Raw genomic sequence first — 17,103 nt, forward strand, 5'->3', positions numbered from 1 at the left:
AGAAATGTTGCTGACGTTAGAGTTCTCTAGCTATCACGATAGCTAACCCTTACCATAGTTCATCCATTCTGTTACCAGCTTTAGGATGTACCATCATTTTGTGTACCAGAAGAAAAAATAAGTCAATAAAACTACAGCAGAATGGTATCTTATTTTTATTTTTTTTTAATATTTTATTTATTTATGACAGATACAGAGAGAGAGAGAGGCAGAGACACAGGCAGAGGGAGAAGCAGGCTCCATGCACCGGGAGCCCGATGTGGGATTCGATCCCGGGTCTCCAGGATCACGCCCTGGGCCAAAGGCAGGCGCCAAACCGCTGCGCCACCCAGGGATCCCGGTATCTTATTTTTTAAATAATTTATTGAAAAAGCCCTTTTTAGCTTATTTAAACATAGGTTTTTATCACTTATCCCTTTGAGGCGTACATTAAAAGAAACGAACAAGAGAAATTCCTTCCTTCCTTCCTTCCTCCCTTCCTCCCTCCCTCCCTCCCTCCCTCCCTTCCTCCCTTCCTCCCTTCCTCCCTTCTTCCCGTCCTCCCTTCCTTCCTTCCTCCCTCCCTCCCTTCCTTCCTTCCTTCCTTCCTTCCTTCCTTCCTTCCTTCCTTCCTTCCTTCCCTCCTCCCGCTCTTGTTTTGGTCTTCATGATCCTAAAGCTCTAGAACTTAAGTTCAAAGTTAGAAGGATATATATATATAAAAAAAATATATATATATATATATATATTTTTTTTTTTTTTTACAAATTCTTGTTTAATACCGTATTGCGCTATGTAAAATATGAATTGGTCGTATCAGCTTGTCATTTCTTGAAGATTCCTTTGGCCTCTTCCAGATACCAGTTTATCCTGCCTTATTTCTACTGCTTGGTGTGTGACAGATGATACCTAGGTAGCAAATCGTTCACGGCTTCGCTCACTTGCAGGTACTGGCCCGGTTTGGAGTTCTGAGGTCCAGAGCCAATGGCCAGGAAGGAATTCTTGAGATGACTTTGGTACAAAAAGATGGTTTTACTAAAGCACAGGGACAGGACTCGTGAGCAGTAAGAGCTGCCGGCCCAGGATTACGGAGGAGCAATTTATTATCCTCTTTGGAGTTGGGGAAAGGAAAGATAAGGGGAAATTTCCACAAGGATTTTCATATGCTAAAGAAGATCCCGGGATGCTGGAGGCCTAACTATTGTCAAGCTAATGTTTCTCCTTCCCAGAAAAGCCTTCACAGGAAGATGGTTGGGAGTTTCTGGAGGAATGTTACCCGCTGCCTGCCTCAAGTATTTGTGAATGGGCTGCAGGTCATAAAAACATTCCATTTTACCTGCGTTTCTTTCTGCCTCTGTTCTCCACATCAGGGATCATTCTCTCTTAGGTCTTGATTGTTGCTTTGCAAGAAAATATGGAATTTTGTGGGGTTTTTTTCAACAATGATATTTGTGTCTTTAATATCAAATGTCACAATATTCCTTTTCTGTGACCTCAGGCATACGTTTTAACTTTTGTGTCAATTGGAATCATCGTGCTGTTTTTTTAAAAAACACTGAAAGAGCCAGTGACGCTCAGCACCTATGCAAACAGCTATGCAAATACGTCAGTTGAAGTGACCATAACGTGGGCATCCATGGTTGAAATCCCACAAGCGCAGAGGGTCACATTGACCTCACAAATGCTCCCTAGTCAACGGGGACTACAAATTACCTTGTTTTGGGTTGCTCAGAGCCTCCTGACAATAATGCTGTAAGGTAGAAGTGCCTGGGGGCACTCACCTGGGCCCACGCCAGGGTGAACCCTCACAGATGTTTCCTGCTTGGAGACAATACTCTTCCTGGACTGGCCCTTGTGGTTCTTCATGTGATTGCAGAGCACACCTCAGAAACAACCATTAGGGAACTTTGATCAACAACAAAATGTATTTACTCCCGAGTCCTGGAGGCTCCCTGGCACATCCAGGGCCATGGGGTAAGTAAGGTAGTGGAAAGAGAGGCAAAGAGAGGGACAGAGACCGAGAGACAGACCTAGAGTTTTCCAGATTTACTCTAAAAGTGGATTTAAAACTTAAGAGTGGGAAGTAAGCCCAGAGAAGGGAAAGCAGGGTTACTCAGACAGGGCTTTCTAAAAGGGGAAATTCATGGGTGGGGAGGCCTGGCTCTTTATGGAGTTGTGCAGTTGCCAATGTGTTTGAGATGGATGTCTTTGAAATGGACGCCTTGGCAACCAAAGCTTAATGTCCAGCACTTACATTATAATAAAACTAGCTAATTGTCAGGTATTTACACTACCCGTCTATTGTAAGTCACTTCCTAATTTCAAGAGATGTTAAAATGTTACAGAAAATGTGTTTTGGGGCAGCCCAGGTGGCTCAGTGGTTTGGCGCCGCCTTCAGTCCAGGGCGTGATCCTGGATTCCGGGGATCGAGTCCTGAGTTGGGCTCCCTGCATGGAGCCTGCTTCTCCCTTGCCTGTGGCTCTGCCTCTCTCTCCATGTGTGTCTCTCATGAGTAAATGAATAAAATTAAAAAAAGAAAAAAAAAAGAAAATGCATTTTAGAACTGAAGGAATGAAGCACTGAGCATTTATCACTAAGTACATAGCGCGCATTTAATCATGGCAAATCCGGATTACCACGTTTCATCTCCATTTTGCAGACGAGGGAATTGAAGCTCCCGTGGTCATAAGACTAGTAAATTGAGGAACTGAGATTTTAACACAAATCTGCCTGACACAAGCACCCACGCTCCAGACCACTGTGCTAACCTTTCTTTGGGGCCTGGAACAAAGGGTCCAAGGCTGCTTCAAGGTTAGTATGGCTCTCCCAAATCACTTTGACATTATTTTTGTTCTAAACTATTTGCTTGCTCTCAAAGCAAGCTTCATTGTCTGGCTTCGGGTAAGTATTCACTATACATTCGTAGAATGAATAAAGGCTGTTAATCTGTTCTGAGCATGGAATGCCCATAATAGGCCAAAGTTATAGGAAAATACAACTTTTGAGAAAAGACTTGTCATGGGAACTTACTTTCATAAAGATGCCTGCAAAAGTCCAGATAGTTTGGATAACTCCAGTGTCCAACAGTGTTAGCTATTACTGTTATATTAAAAGGTATTAAATACCACTTAAAAGGTAGTACTTGACAGCCAACAAATAATAGACCATCTTGTGATCATCTTTATTTTGATTGTGTCTATTTTTTCTGTTTGGCTATAATACCAAAGGCAATGAGCATAGATTCTCATGCTCAAAATGGAGTGAGCTGAGCAAAGGAGAAGAGCAGAGTGAGAGAGCGAGCCACATGCACCTGTCTGAGCACATCTGTTTCTGGGAGGCCAGGTCCAGATGTGGTGCAAGAGACTGCTATTCATTAAAGACCTCAGGGTTATGCCTCCTCTATTCCTTCTTTGATTCAGTACTGGGTTGGGGTAGCTGCTTTCTTTTTTATTTTATTTTATTTTATTTTATTTTATTTTATTTTATATTTTATTTTATTTTATTTTATTATTTTATTATTTTATTTATTTATGATAGTCACAGAGAGAGAGAGAGAGAGAGAGGCAGAGGCACAGGAAGAGGGAGAAGCAGGCTCCATGCACTGGGAGCCCGATGTGGGATTCGATCCCAGGTCTCCAGGATCGCGCCCTGGGCCAAAGGCAGGTGCCAAACCGCTGCGCCACCCAGAGATCCCGGTTAGCTGCTTTCTTACCCAAATCTTTGCATTGAGAATCACATGCTCTCTCCCAGCCATCCCCACCCACTGGGAGGTTCCAGGAATATAACTGCAAACAAGTAACATCTTCTCGGGATACCAAGGCCCCTTTTATCATCTCTCAGCTCTTCCTTAGGGATCAAATAAATAGAGTCCATGCTGGGGTTTGCACAATACAAAGTGGGTTAAGTCTGGAGATACTTTATTCACTATGAAAGATACGGTACATTACTTGTGTCGTGTATGTGACATAATACTAACCAACTTGATTTTTCTTATGTTATTCTATGGAGTCAGTCAATCATGGAATTTTATAGCTAGGGGGTTTCTGAGATATCATCTCATCTAACTCCCAGTGCAACAGAGGAATAGTCTCAATCATATCACTAGCAAGTGGCCACTGATGGCTACTGGAATTTCTCCAGGGATGGAGAAAAAAGCAGTTTATTCTATTATTGGAGAGTGTTTATTTTTGCTAAGCTAAACTTTATATCCTGCCATGATCCATCTGGTGGTATTAGTGCTATACCCTCTAGTATATCTTCTTGCTTAGACATATTTGTACTGGATTTGTTAATTTTTCTTTTTAGTTTAACCCCTCCTGCCCGTTGGGCAACAGATGACTGAGTTAAGAGCAGACAGTTGACCCAGGAATTAAACCCCCTTGAAAATTTGCACCAAAGGACACTGAAACCATGACTGATCATGGAGCACTTCACAGTGGATCCTCCAGGATTTAAAGTGTTAATGTCTGTGGGGTCTACTAGAGAGAAAACAAAGCCCAAGTGGAAGGACTGACTGTATCTTGAATCACCAGGAAAAAAAAGGTAGAGTCCGTTGGTATAGAGAGAGTCCTGAAGAGAGTCCTGTCAGGTGGCATTAATATTGTTTTCTATTATTTTAATTAAATCTTTCAGTATAAGTCTATTTTAAGAGTATTAGCAAAGTGGGATGTGACAAAAGAATACATTTCTTGTTTTAATGGACATCAAATAAAGCGGGATATAAATAATATTCTTTATCTGGTCCATTTGCTGCAGCAAAAATTAGGATAGAATTGCTAATAGCGTCAACCTCTAGGTCTTGCTGGACAGGGGCCAAGGGCGGAGCTCCACAGAACGCCACCTTAAGAGGCAGTATATTGGTCTTTGGGAGGACATCCCTGCATGGAGCCTGCTTCTCCCTCTGCCTGTGTCTCTGCCCCTCTCTCTGTGTATGTGTGTGTCTCCATGAATAAATAAATAAAATCTTAAAAAAAAAAAAAGATGGAACCTCTCTCAGCCTGTTTCTTCGAGTGACTGGAATGAGCAGAAGCCACTGCCAAGCCAACTGGACACTGGGCATGAGTGATAAATAAACTTTAGGTCTGCTTGCTGCTGAATTTTGCAGTTATTTGTTACCACATCATAACCCACTGTATCCAGAAAGACCTGAGAGAGGTCAATTTCTGCCTCAACTGTTGTCTTTGTTCAGTGCTGCGTGTGGGAATGTGAAATGATTAGGGTATTCTGAGAGGACTACATTAGCAGGTACTCTAGTTAGCATACCCCAAATGCAAGATACGTTAGCTGTAAATATTTTGAATGTTTAACCGAGGCGCCCATCCCCACATAGGGACTTACCTGCCCGAAGAGGACTGGGGAAGCCGCACCTTTAACCACTGCACCATCTTCACTGAATGGTCTTCAATCAGCACTGTTGAGAACTGCCGCTCTGACTCGCTCCTTTCCCATATTCTTTGTGGACAAACTCTCAATCTCCTGCCTCTTCTGAGTTTGAACATTTGGGTTGTGACCACGAGTAAAGCAGCCAACCCTTGCACATTTCAATCTCTAATCTCCTATTGTGTCTTTATTTTGCAATTTGGCTCCTGGAGGCCAATCTATTTACACCAATGTCCCCATTTTTTAAACCTCATTTTCTCGCACAACTTGCCTGTTAAGCCAGATTTAAGGCTAAATTAATCTGGCCTCCAGGACTGATGTCTTACTACAAGATAGAAGCTATAGGACATAGGCTGTGCTACAGCCATGGCCTACATCACGAATCGATCACAACACGCTTGCTATCTTAGCCTTACATCTTTCTCGGCAGGGTTGTAGGCAATTACTGCCAATAAATTCATTCATTCATCTGTGGGTTCATTACCTCAGCAAGAATTGTTAGTATTGTTATTCAAAGATGTTTATAATTTTCGAACCTCAGCAAGTATTTATTGAACACTTACTATGTGCCAGGTCCTGCTCTGGGCACCGGATATAAACTAGAAATTATAATCCTGAACTTGAGTTTCCAAGATGAAATAAGACAATGCATATAAATACCCTTGTGAACTCTAAAGCTCTATCCAAAGAGATTGGAAAGAAGTTCCCACATTCCTCAATTTCTAATTTTCTCGTTTAGTAACATTTTTGTAATGGATGGCACCTAATTTGTCATTGATATTTTACGTGGTAGTAAACCATAGGCAGAAAGTTGCACAGGCTCAGAAATCTAACTGATTCGTTTTAAGAAATCTGAAATGTTTGCGTGGTCAGGCCATTTAACTTTTTGGGGTCTCTGGATTTTATTGTGGAGATATTTAACATAGGAATAGATACATAAGGATTCTTTACAAATATTTGTAAAGTGTTTAGCATTGTGATTAGCACATGGTAAGATTTCAATAATAATGTTGATTATTGTTAGTACCCTAAAGTCTAATAACAAGAGTTTTTCTCCATAAGGTTCAATAAAACTATGAATTTTGAAGAAAAAAAAGTGGCTTATAAATATTTTTATTTTCCTTAAATTATCCCTTGTGAAAAAAAAAAAAGTTGCTTACCAGGGATTAAGCATTGTTATCCCCTGAGAATTACTATAAATACAGAATTTCAGAACCATCCCTAGGCCAGATGAATCAGAATCTGCATTTTAGCAAGGTCCCTGGGTATCGGGATGCACACTAGCTTTGAAGAAGCTTTAACTGGGTGGAGAGGTGCATAGAAGTTGCTCATGGCTGATCGGATTCATTTTCATTCCTGTTCATGCTTCAGGTTTGGGTATATCAGATTCACTATCCCATTCAGCTTTTTAGTTTTCCATAATTAATGTCCAGAAACTAACAAAAAAATGAAAACAAAGAAGGGCAGAGTATAGAATGAACTTTAACTTGTCATCCAGTTCATGGTGTCAAATTCAACCATGTACTCCACACATGAATGCTTCATCTAAAGTCTATTTAGGGGACGCCTGGGTGGCTCAGTGGTTGAGCCTCTGCCTCTGGCTCAGGGTGTGATCCTGGAGTCCCGGGATCGAGTCCTGCACTGGCCTATGCCTGCGTCTCTGCCTCTCTCTCTGGGTCTCTCATGAAGAAATAAATAAAATCTTTAAAAAAAAAAAAGTCTATTAGTCCATGTAACAAAGATCCAAGATAGGCATTATTAGCTTCATGTTATAAGAAATGAAACTGAGTCTCAGTGAAATTACAAATGCTTCAAAAGGAAACAGAGCCAGAGGTGGAAAAGCTGGATTTGAATCTAGGTTTGTTTTTTCTCTAGATTAGATCTTTTGTTTTGTTTCCCAATACACCAGTGTGCCATTGCATCAGTTGCCTTACATTTCTGCTCTGTAGGTAATGGATCAAAAAGGAGGCTTTCTTCCTTTCCAACAGATTGGAAACACAATACGTCCATCTATCCAAGAGTCTTTATCTTGCTACATTAGTCCCCTCCCCTCTGTTTTTATTGGGTCTTAAAATGGTACACATTTTGCAAATGTGAATTATTGAGCCAACATATGGTTTCAATTGAACAATTCCAATATATCACTGTGGAAAAAAAAAAAGGAAAACACAAACTAACCCTTGTACTTTTGCAAATGCATTTTAATAAAAATCTATAAAGAAAGATCCAGATTTAAGTAGAGACACATTTATAGTTGTTTATTTTTACCTTCACTGTTGATCATGCCTAACAGCCAGAGCACTGTAGACACAGCTTTCATTCATCTGCTTTTATGATTTCCCCGAAGTTTGGGGCACTATTTACCAGAATTCAGACTATAGCTTACTGTGCCTGCCTATGGCCTGGTGGTGGCTCCGGAGCTGCCAACTTGAGTTGGGTATTTGTTCCAGAAAGATTGTAAGGATTTAACACACTGCTCCCATTTTACTGAAAGAGAGATTTATGTCCTTGGATAGGTCTGACCTCAGAAATGTTTTAGATTAGGACTCACAGAATTTCCATTAGATTGTGGTTATCCACACCTGACACAGTTTGGTAAAACCTATGCGGGGAGGTGGGTTATGGGAGAATTCGATCTTTTCAAGCAGATTTGGCACAAAGTGGAGGAATCTTTGCGCATGACTATAATGATAACAATCACTGTCATCGTTTGTGTGGGGCTCCCAGTCCTTTCATATCCACTTTGCATTTCACCTGTGTAATGGATGTTTTGAGGTAGGTACTACCAATATACTAACACACAGGTGTGGGAAATGCAGTTCCGCAAAGTTGTGACTTGCCTTGGTGACAGTTGGTGACTAATGTCACAGGTCATAAATGACACTCTTGTTTCATATATTTTTTAAGATTTTATTTATTTGAGAGAGAGACAGAGTGGACAAGCTGGGGGAGGGGCAAAGGGAGAGGGTCAAGCAGACTCCCCGATAAAGAGGGATCCCAATGTGGCACTTGATTCCAAGACCCTGAGATCATGACCTGAGCCGAAGTCAGACACTTAACTGATGGAGCCACCCAGGAGCCCCCTCACTTTGCATTTTGAGACTTTGCTTAGCTTTTCTGCCGTCAAATTCTCCTGGTTTTCTTCCTCTTGTAGCTGTCACTTTCAAAGGCCTTCTCATATTTTCCTCTGGTTGACTGGGGCTGTATCTGTTGAGGTGCCCTGGGGCATGTTCCTTGCACCCTCTCCCTCTATTTTCTCATAGATGCTCATGCTCCTTCTAATGTCTTTAAATACCATCCATATTCTGATGAATCTCAAATCAAGCAGAATGGATTTATTACTTCCGTTCTTTGATAGATAAAATAGTCGTGACTTCCCCATATTCCTTCTCTTTCTCACACAGGTTTGAAAATAAAGAAATCCAAAATGACAAAGTCATGAGCAAACGAAGCTCACCATTGCCTCTACCGGCATACTATATCACCCAACGAATAATATTCGTATGAATAATGCAGTGCATGACCATAGACTACAGAAACTGTACTTTCCGTGAACTTCGTAAATGCATTAAATCATGTCTTTTCCTGCTCCATCTGTATTTTTATCATGATTAGTTGTAATACATCTTAGCAGATTCCACTTCATTTTATACTTAGTTATATATTTTCTCAGCTTTGAAAGCATTCCTTCCTGCAATTATTTCACACAGATCACTCAGGCTAATTCTTCAGTCACTTCAAACTCAGTATTAACTCCTTGAATAAGCAACAACCCAGGAGTGTTGGCAACAATTGTTGACCCATTAAGAGCCGTGAGAAGCACATAAAAGCACATAAAAGTTGTTTTGTTTTTGACTATTGATATCATTCCCCATGTTCTCAACTATTTTTGAGCAGTGGTTTTAGTTATTAAAAGGGTAATAACTAAGCAAGTGTACTCTGCACACATCTCTTGGGCCACTGCAATCAAACCTGATTTAACTCAGCATCTGTAACTTTCCCTGCTTAGCCAGCTAACAAATGAGCCCCTTGGAAATATACTTTGGTTGTAGCCTTACTTTTATTTATTTATTTATTTATTTATTTATTTATTTATTTATTCTTACTTTTATTTATATCTGTGTGAAGAAATTCTGCTGCGAGGAGATATTAAGTTTTAAGCTAACTGTTGGGACTGTTGATCTCCTGTGAATTGGGAATATTGTGGTGAATGCTTGATACGGTCACATGTCATCACATAATGCATTGTCTAGCTGCAGTGTCATCGCATAATGAACACACTGCTTTGCAGTTTAATTCGATATCAGAATAATCCACGCTCCACTGTGTCTGAAAAGCATAACATCTGAGGTCCACTTTTCTCTTTCCTGCTTTTGATGCGGTGGGTATTCACTGGTAATAAAAATTGCATAAAAATATCACATCGTGATAATACACGTGACATATAGTATTGCTGAGTAGTAACTATGCCGCCGTGATTTATTGTGTGCTGATGGGAAGTGTGAGCTTGGTGTCACATGTGGTTTCTGTCACAAAAGCTCAACCCTGTCACTGCAGTGGGAAAGACAACGTGTAAGTGAATGAGTGCTGCTGCATTCCAACAGGCTTTCCTCTTCACACTGAAATTTGGATTTCACATAATTTTCCCATGTCACAAATATTTTTCTGTTGATGTTCAGCCGTTTATGAGTGTAAAAACTATTCTTAGCTTATAGGCCATACAAAAACAGGAGGCCAGTTGGATTTGGCCTAAAGTCCATAATTCAATTTCTGATTTTGAGGAGTACAGTGTCCATAATTAAACCACTGTTTGTAGTTCCCAAACCTATTATTCTTCCATCCTCTTCACTTCTATGAACAACAACACTACAATTACTTGAGGTAAAACTTTACTTCAATCCTTAGATTCTTCTACACACAGATACTGACTATATTTTACTATTTACTTTTCATCTGTTTATATTTAGAATAAACTTCTCAAAAATACAATTTTTTTTCTTTTAAATTTGACAATCTTTGTCTTTTAATTGAGGTGATTGAGACAATTTACATTTTATGAAATTATTGATGTAGTTGTACATAAACTTACCATTTGGTTATTTATCCTTTGTCCCATTTGCCTTTTGTTTCTTTTTCTCTTTCTTCTTTTCTCAAAAAAATGAATATTTAAATATTTTATTTCCATAACATTTTGTTATATCTATAAGTATTTGCTCTACTAGGGTTTTTGATATATATATATTTAACTCATAATCATCTACTTTCAAGCAATATACCACTGCACATTTAGAAGAAGAACCTTAACACATATATTTCTAATTCTTTCATCTTATCATTTGTGTTATTGTTGGCATACATTTTACTTCTACATATTTGACGTACTCCAAAATATATTCTTATTGTTTTTCATTTGGTCATTGACGATCCCTGAAAACTATTAAAATCAAGAAAAAGAGTGTGTTTTAATATTTACTCTCCTTTGGACCCTTCTGGCCCTGATCATTTCTTTGGGTAAATCCAAATATTCATCTGGTATCTTGAATCTTCTGCTTAAGAATTTTCTTGAACATTTCTTATAGTGCAGGGGTGTTGACAATAAATGGTCTCAGTTCTTGTTTGTCTAAAAGATATTTTTGCTTGATATAAAATTCTGGGTTGACAAATTTTTTGTGAGTACTTGAAAGATGTTATTTTTCTTTTTACATGCTTGTCTGTATGAATTTTCTTTGCTTCTATGTAATATACAGATTTTCTAACTGCCATCAATATTTTCTCTTTCTCTTTCTTTTTATTTTTTAAAATATTTTATTTATTCATGAGAGACACAGAGGGAGAGAGACGCAGAGACACAGGCAGTGAGAAAAGCAGGCTCCATGCAGGGAGCCTGATGTGGGACCTGATCCCAGGTCCCCAGAATCAGGCCCTGGGCTGAAGGCGGTGCTAAACCGCTGAGCCACCTGGGCTCCCCTCTCTTTCTTTTTCAACAGGATAACTCCAATGTATCTAGAGGTGAGTGTGTGAGTGTGTGTGTGTGTGTGTGTGTGTATTTATCCTGTTTACTGTTCTCTGAACTTCTTAGATCTGTGGATTATTAACTTTCCTTTTTTTTTTGGAAATTCTCAGCTGTATTTCTTCATATATTTCTCTTGCCCTCTTTTCTTGAGAGACTCCAGTTACACCTGGGCTAGACAGATACCCAATAATTTGGATGCTCTGTTCTGTTTTTCATCAGTTCTCTTTCCTTTCCTTCCCTTCTTTTCCTCCCTTTTTTCTTTCCCTCACCCCCCTTCTTCTTCCACTTTGCTGCTTTTATTTACAATGAGAATAAAATTTCAGGTTATCAAAATTAGCTACACACTCTTTGTTTCCATATTAAATACAATGATCAAGCTTTAGTAGATACCGCCCTTATTGCTTTAGCTTTTGGAAGGCAGGACACTTTACACTCTCCAAGTGCCCTTTGTCCCAGAGTAAGTGTGTGCTTGAAGTGAATGAACACAGAGGAATTTCTGGACTTTGTACTGGAGATTCTGCAGGCTTTTTGGCCTTTTCTCTGGCACTTCCCTCTTCACAATCCTTTGGAGAGTGGCGGAGGTTTGTTATCTCTAATGCTAGCTCACAATGGATGTTGTATAAGCAACTGTGTTAGATCTTAACAAAGAAACCAGCCTCTTCCCAAGTGTATTTAGAAGGGTGAGCAAACAAAACCAGCAAGCAGTTATACAGTTTGTAAACATTAAATATTTTTCTCAGTGCAAATATGCAGACATCATACATGAAAATATGTAGCTCACTGTGGCACAACTTGTTTAACAACGATGGCCAGTGACATTAATGCTTTATGATATCACACACACACACACAAAGTCATCATACACATGGTTTGTGCCAGGAGAACTTAGATTTATTTTTTCCTGTCACTTTAATACATCTCCAGTTTTCTGCTGTTTATCTACACAACCAGTAGGTCATAATTCGTCCGTTACCACTAGTATACAGTTTTAATCTTTTTTGAAAGATTAAGTCACTCTTACATTTGTTCTTAAAATATACCATAAACACACACATTTCACCCCTGTGATCCTAGCACATAGCACAGACACTGGTGCATCGTTGGCAAATCTCTGTCCAGGGAATGCATCAATGCCAGAAATCTGAGTCTTTTGAGCAATTTAATTCAGAAGCTGCCTACCCCCCTTGCACAAAGCCGATTTTACATCTTGGGCCCCTGAATCCAGTGCTTCTCTGGTCTACTTATATTTGAGTTGAATTCCCAGGATGTATGCTTTCTAGCTTATATGCTTCCTAGCCATCAAATCCTTCCCAGGGAGAATAGGAACCTGGCACTGCTTTTGATGACACATCAATGACGTGATGTCTAGTTTCTATTAAAAATTGAAAAGCAAAAGATTTAATGCCAAAAACAAAAGTATAGACAATGTCATGTGTAAACCTTAGTATATTGCTTAATATACTAAGCAACCAGCCTTGAGGGCTGCCAGGAAGTCCTGGACCAAAGCGGACGACCATACGAGAGGCCTAGGCAAGTACGGCTTATCCCAAATACCACAGGCACATGGCACAGGCAACCACGGGCTTCCATTACAGTCTTTTTGAATTTCCTGTTAAATAGTCTTTGTTAAGTTAGCTAGAACTGTGGTAACTACCCAGTTAGAAACAAAGTAGTTTCCTGATAAGGGGTCATGCATCTTTTGAGTTCAGAGTTTTAAAGTGAAGTAAGCCCAATTGCCTAAATTTGGGACACATATATTATGCGTTCAGATTTGCCACATGTACAGAGTGGGGCGTGGCCCCCTACAGACTCAAGACTTCACTGTATTTGCGCTATGATTTGCACTAGGTTCCAAGGTCTCCTCTTTCTGGAAATGAAAATAAATATATTGTCCAACAAAAGACTGAGTACCTACTGTATGCCAGGCTCTGCATGTGTTCAGGGAGAAAGAGATAAATAAGATTAGTGTTTTGCTCTCTAGGAGCACACAGCATAGTGGGAGAGAAAGATATGTAACTTGAAAAAGAAGCAATTCCGTATAAGGAGAGTCCTTCTGGGGCATGTACAAGACAGGACACTGAACAAACCACGGAAAAGGTCACAGGCATTTTCGGAGATGATGGCTGTCAGATTCCAGGTGCTCACCAGGGATTACTATTCATTCTTCCTTGGCCCAGGAATTGGAAAAGTTCAAAATAAAATATAATGTGTGGGCAGGTGTTCCAGACTTAATGTTTGTAACCCCCACCCTAGGTCATGTGTTGAAATCCTGTGTTACAGTGTGACGGCGTTAGGAAGTGAGGCCTTTGGGAGGTGATTAGGTCCTGAGGGGGGAGCCCTTGTGAGTGGGTATAGTGTCTTAAACAGAGACCCCACAGAGCTCTCTTGCTTTCTTTCTTCCACATAAGGACACAATGAGGTGGCCATATAGGACCAGGAAGGGTGCCCCCACCGGCCACCAGATCTTTGGCTCCCTGATCTTAAACTTGCCTGTGGGCAGAACCATGAGAAATAAATGTTTGTAGCTTAAGCTACCAACCCTATGGCGCTTTGTCATAGCAGCCCAAACTGACTCGGATGACAGGTGACCCACCAATAGAACAAAGAGTAGAAGGGCCATGGGGTCCCCCAGGGAGGAGATTTTTTTTGCCCATAGATAAGGAGGGGTATTAATATTTAAACATTAATATCTAACACTTCATTCTATTATGTGTTACGAAGCATTCTGAGAACTTTACATGTATCATCTCATCTAATCCTCTAATCATCCTACACCCTCAGGATCATCTCAAGAATAAGAATCTTTCAGAGAAAAGAGAAGGCAAATGTTGTGGACCAAGGAAAGGTGCTCCATTGCGGAAGACAGAGGCCAGGGGTAGAAACTGAGTGAACTCTGAAGAAAGCGTCTGAGGGAGGGTCTTACAAGGGGACGGACTTCTTGGACTAGAATCCGAGGCAGCGTAAGGGGACTTTGTCGTGCTGAGGTCTTGCTCTGGAGCCTAGTTTTCCTCTGTGCTTAGTGTCTTAAGAGGACTAATTGAAAGAGCCGATGGGCACACGAGGGCCGGTGGGTGATTATCTTTTTCTACAAGTGTATTTCAAATCTTGGCCGTCAACAGTTTGATAGGGGGGTCTACCCTCAGATTTTTACTTCCTTGGGAAGATAACTTACCTTCTCCTTCACATGGATACGAAGTAATAATAATTGTAATAATTGGTGTTTTTTTTTTTTTAGGGGGTCTATGATGTGCCAAGAACTATTTCAAGCTCTGAGCAGACATTATTCATGAACTCAAATAAGGAGTATAAGAGGAGTGAGCAATAATCACTCCCATTTGATAGATGAGAAAACTGAGATTTGGAGAGCTGAGGGCATTTGCCTCAGGTTCCTGTCTCTTAGCAAGTGATGGAGCCAACAGCGAACACTGGAGCCCTGCGATTTCCAGAGACTTCCACTGGAAACTGAGGAAAGGGTTAGAATAGAAGTCAAGGCAAAACATTTCAGCTGTGGTGGAAAAGTCAAAGAAGTAAATGGTAGCAGGATGTGTTCTTTCAAACTCAAAATATGGTTTAAGTGTTTAAAGATTTTTGCTGTGAGGCGTTGCAGGCCGCTGAGAAATGTGCAATGTGCGCTGTCTGGGGCAGGGATGGGAAGCCCCGCCGTGGAAGCTTCCGGGCGTCACCCTGCGGTTCCTGCAGCTGCGGTTTTCCAGGAGGCAGCCCTGGACCAGCTGGCAGCTGGCTTCTTGATGCCAAAGCCTCCCGAAGGCACAAGTTCCTCACCAGTTGGGTCTCCAGTCCCTGGAGCCTCAAGGAGTCCGGGTCACCTGCCTCGCACCTGCCCTGGGTCCCCTGTTGTGCCAGGACCTTGGCCTGCAGGTGACTTTTCCTCACGTCAGTGGTCTCATTCTTGCCCCAAATCGTTTTTATCCCGACGGGGGTAGAAGATCTTTTGATGACATGGTTGATGTTTCACTGGAACAGGCCTGCACTATTCCTTTTCAAAATGTTTTAGATGGCAGCAAACAGCCTGGGAGGTTTTGACGTGCTGGGGGCAAAGAAGGAACTCACGGGAAAGGAGTTTCAGGACATTTGCACAGAAAAAATATTCAAGCTGTTTCAAATGCAGCGCTGCCTGCCAAAGTGGCCTTCCCAGGAGCTCAGGTCCCAATGGTTTTGGGTTGAAGACATTATTATTAATATATTCTTATGATTTTATGAGTATCTTTTCTTCTCCAAAATTGACATTAAAATAGCAACTTTAGTAGTAGTTTTGATAGAAATATTATATTTAGTAAATTTAATAAATTTAATAGTGAATTTAATAAAAAATAGCAATCTTAATAGTAAAATTCTCTGTGTTGATATTGACTCTTTCTTCATTAAGAAGACCCTAGAAGACTTCAGCCTTTGTCTACCGGCCAGGTCCCCTGCCCCTGTCCCACAGGCACCGCCAAGCGCTCAGGACTGCTGCGGATGAGCAGCTCAGTCTGGTCCATGGGGGCTTGAGCTAGCCCAGGCTCTTCCAACATCCCGGTCCTAAGTACTGTTTTGGAAGCACTTCTACCCATGGCTCTCAGTTTGGCTCCCTGGGCTGCCTGGGAGGGTGGATTCCCCTTTCCAGGTGAGAGGTCCCCAAATAATGAAGATACTGGGCAAGTTCTGAACCGCTCCGGGTCTCAGTTTACTGATATGTAAAGTGAAGATTGTTGTTTCATACCATGGGGGTTTCCTGAGGATCCAAAACATACGTGTTTGAAAAGAGCTGAGCGTACAGCAGATGCTCGATGAGGGGGAGAGTGTCAAAGCCAGTCTGTTTCCCCAGCTTCTAGGAGTTTCTGTCTGTGTGACTAATTATTGTTGAGGATGATTAGGCAATCATCAGTTGCTCTCCTGCAGGACACAGATGGGGAGGTTCCGGTCTTCACTGAGCGCCTGCAGGCCTCCCTGGTTTGGGTCCGGGCCATGTCTCCTTGGCACTCTCTCACCTTTCCTGGTCCCTTGTGTCCCTGGCAGCCCTGACCTGGCGATGCCTGGTCTCACCTCTGACCTCTGTTGCAGGGTCTCCCTATTTCCCTGGGGTTCAGCAGACCTCGAAACTCACTTGGTGCCCACATGTGTGCATTGGTCCGCTTGGCCAGGTCAAGGAGACTGCTGGGCACAGGCTGCAGATGTGGCCAACGGTCCCCAAGGGTTGGCTCCTGAGGCTGTGGCTTACAGTGTAAACGTCTCCACTGCTGTCTTGGTTTCCAGCTTCTTCGGGCCAACAGGGACGAGCCTGAGGTGTGCGAGAGTCAAGGTCCCGGGGGGCACCCTTTGACTACTAGGGGCTAAGGGCGATCCCTCCTTTTTACTCCCCGACAGCCAGTTTTGGAGAGAGTAATTGCAGGCAGCTCTCTGAAGATGCCCCAGGAGACTGAGCACTTGGTAGTGCTTGTTAGGAACGTGCTATAACACTCCTTCTCCTCCTTTCCCTGCCCTACCCCTCTTTTTCTCTCATTCTCATTTTCAGGGATTACTATCCCATTACTTTTGGGGAGCAGTTAGTATGTAAACTTTTGTCTTTAGCATTTTTGGGAACCTTGACAAAGAGGTAACATTATTATCATTGCCACTACCCTTCCTCTTGCTCGGATTTAACTTGATGATCAGCTCTCTAACTCTCCTACTCAGAAAGTAAAGTTTATTTCTCTGCTTTACGAGTCAACGCCTTTGGCCCAGATCATTCTCTT

The 17,103-nt window shown here is 41.5% G+C and overlaps 1 long non-coding RNA gene across 1 annotated transcript; it reads left to right on the forward strand.

The window, feature by feature from the left end:
- The first annotated feature begins 801 nt into the window (after positions 1-801).
- Positions 802-15,701, forward strand: LOC140614644 (uncharacterized). The gene is made up of 3 exons (XR_012015437.1): positions 802-1,953; positions 2,639-2,790; positions 14,607-15,701. It is a non-coding gene; the product is annotated as an uncharacterized lncRNA (long non-coding RNA).
- Positions 15,702-17,103: the final 1,402 nt, after the last annotated feature.

This window comes from Canis lupus, chromosome 23 (assembly GCF_048164855.1).
Source record: "Canis lupus baileyi chromosome 23, mCanLup2.hap1, whole genome shotgun sequence".
Taxonomy (NCBI): Eukaryota; Metazoa; Chordata; class Mammalia; order Carnivora; family Canidae; genus Canis; species Canis lupus.